This window comes from Palaemon carinicauda, chromosome 29 (genome assembly GCF_036898095.1).
Source record: "Palaemon carinicauda isolate YSFRI2023 chromosome 29, ASM3689809v2, whole genome shotgun sequence".
Classification (NCBI taxonomy): Eukaryota; Metazoa; Arthropoda; class Malacostraca; order Decapoda; family Palaemonidae; genus Palaemon; species Palaemon carinicauda.
This window is the reverse complement of record NC_090753.1, coordinates 27,393,778-27,396,277: the sequence shown is the minus strand read 5'-3', so window position 1 is coordinate 27,396,277 and position 2,500 is coordinate 27,393,778. Positions and strand designations below refer to the sequence as shown.

General features: G+C 32.3%; 1 protein-coding gene across 1 annotated transcript in view; it reads left to right on the top strand.

The window, feature by feature from the left end:
• The window catches only part of LOC137622466 (uncharacterized), a 20,961-nt gene extending 20,815 nt beyond the window's left edge, over positions 1-146 (top strand). Inside the window, exon 8 of the mRNA XM_068353072.1 lies at positions 1-146. This exon is cut by the window's left edge and continues 240 nt beyond it. The gene's annotated coding sequence lies outside the window, so the exon portion shown is untranslated.
• Positions 147-2,500: the final 2,354 nt, after the last annotated feature.

Below are 2,500 nucleotides of genomic sequence, written 5' to 3'. Positions count from 1 at the left end.
TGATAATCTTCACTTTTCAGATTCCTGTATGTTCATTTTAGTGGATTACTTTACATCCATCCTTCACAGATGCATGCATGTATGAATATAACCTTTCATAACTATAATATATCAATATATCCACTTAACAATATATCCTAGCAAAGCATTAACGATTTTCATTCATTTCGAATCCTTAAGAAATATTTTGATAATTCAGAATCAGAAATGAGGAAAAGGACAAACACAAACAAAAAAGATTTTTTTGAAACGTTTAACAAATTCAAAAGCAAGTGTGTACGGTGTTCCATGTACAGAGAAGATATGTAATCATCTTTATGATTTTGTTGATAATATCGGTCTATTGGTCTGCCTCTGTCTCCTCATGATAGCATGATGTATAAGTCAATTCGAGAAGGCTCTCTCTCTCTCTCTCTCTCTCTCCTCTCTCTCTCTCTCTCTCTCTCTCTCTCAATGATTGAAATTTCAAGTCAATCGAAACACACAATGTGTACTAATACCGTAACTACAGAATCTCCCTTCCTTTTGGAGCAAGTAATAATAATAATAATAATAATAATAATAATAATAATAATAATAATAATAATAATAGAAAATAAAACTGACCGTTGAAAGTATCTGCTCTTTCGATGTCTCACTGATCACTTTTCTATATCTCCAAATTAGATTTTCTTTCTTTCTTAAATCATTGATTAAACGAGTCACTGTTGGTGTTTAATGAATTTAAACTACGATTCTTTTAGAAGAGAAAAGTATAGCAATGTTTCTTTTTTTATATTAAATACTGTGAAATTCCAAGAAGTTTTATAAGTCTTTGAAATTGTAGATTATTGTATATAATTATTATCTTTCATATATGCATCCTTTACAATTCATAAATTCTGTCCGTTACAAACGCACGCGCACGAGTCGCACTGTTAGCACTCCGGGCATGCGCATAGAGAGTCTTCTTGCTTCTCTTGGCACGAGCTCTACGCCTAGCAGAGCACCACTGTTCATAACCCCTTGCTGTATGGAAGAAATGCAATCTACGACTCAGGATTTTACTTCGCCATCCCTGCAATCATCTGTCTTCATCTGGAAGACATCATCACCTATCACCAGAAATCATACATTGTTCCTTCTTTATTTTATTTTTAGTTTGTGCCTCACACCTTTTGCCAGCAAGGGGTTTTATAGCCATAAAAGGCAATAGTTAAGAGAGAGAGAGAGAGAGAGAGAGAGAGAGAGAGAGAGAGAGAGAGAGAGAGAGAGAGAGAGAGAGAGAGAGAATTAACTCTCGAGAAGTTCATTTTAGCTGGATGTCGTCTTCATTTACAAACTTTGTATTTTCAAATTGTAAGTAACGGAGTACATCCATATTTTCTCAGTGTAATTTAAAGCGTTTGCAAGATTTGAGAGTTTTTATTTGCTTAAATATGATGTGTTTAAGATACAGCGAGAGAAGGTTTACTTATCTGCACCTAATCAATCCTCCATAACACACTTGTGATAAGGGGTTCAATCTTAACAAGATATTGAGTACTAATATATGTAGTACTACACTCACCGTAAGATTTTTTGTTTCATCATCTATATATACATATATATATATATATATATATATATATATATATATATATATATATATATATATATATATATATATATATATATATATATATATATATATATATCTCTCAATATTTATTAAATAACGGTAAATCATACCTCTAGAGTTAGTCTAGACCAAAGAAGATTATTAAGTACCTGGCAGTTAGTCAACTCTAGTTGCTGGAAATCAGGACAAGAAAAGTCATAGGTGTAGCAACATCCTTCCTAGCAATTTGTCTATGATAGTTAATGCAAATATGACTAAAAGTGATGAATTCATCCTTCATTTGGCAACATAAGTTTTATGGATATGAAACAAATTAACATGAGGCAACATATAATTGGTTGAATTAAGATGGATTGCTTTGATTGATGAATTGGATGTGGGTAGTAAGTATGAATATGTGTGGCTTCGACATAGAAAGTTTGTTCACAAACATTCCTTTAAGAGAAACAATTCTTGAAAAACTTTTCCCTCACCCAGTTGACATTTTCGAAGGTTACAATAGAAAACAATTTAAATACCATTGGAACTACCTACCACTACATGACAAGTTATATGAGCGGGTAGATAGAGTAGCAATGGGATCGCCGGGTGGACCAACCTTGGCAAATATATTTCTGTTATTGTGAAGGGAAATGGCTGAGTGATTTTCCTGTGGAATTTATGCCTTTTTTGTACGGTCGATATGTAGACGATACATTTCTACTTATAAGAGAATTAGATCACATAAGCCAGTTTTTGGATTATTTAAATAAAAAGCATCGTATTATAAAATTTACGAAAGAAAATGAATAATATGATACTTTGCCTTTTTTCGATGTCTTGATCTCTCGGAAACATAATACCTTTGAAACTTCAGTATTTCGAATTTTTTTTTACAGGACTCGGCACTCATTTTTTTTA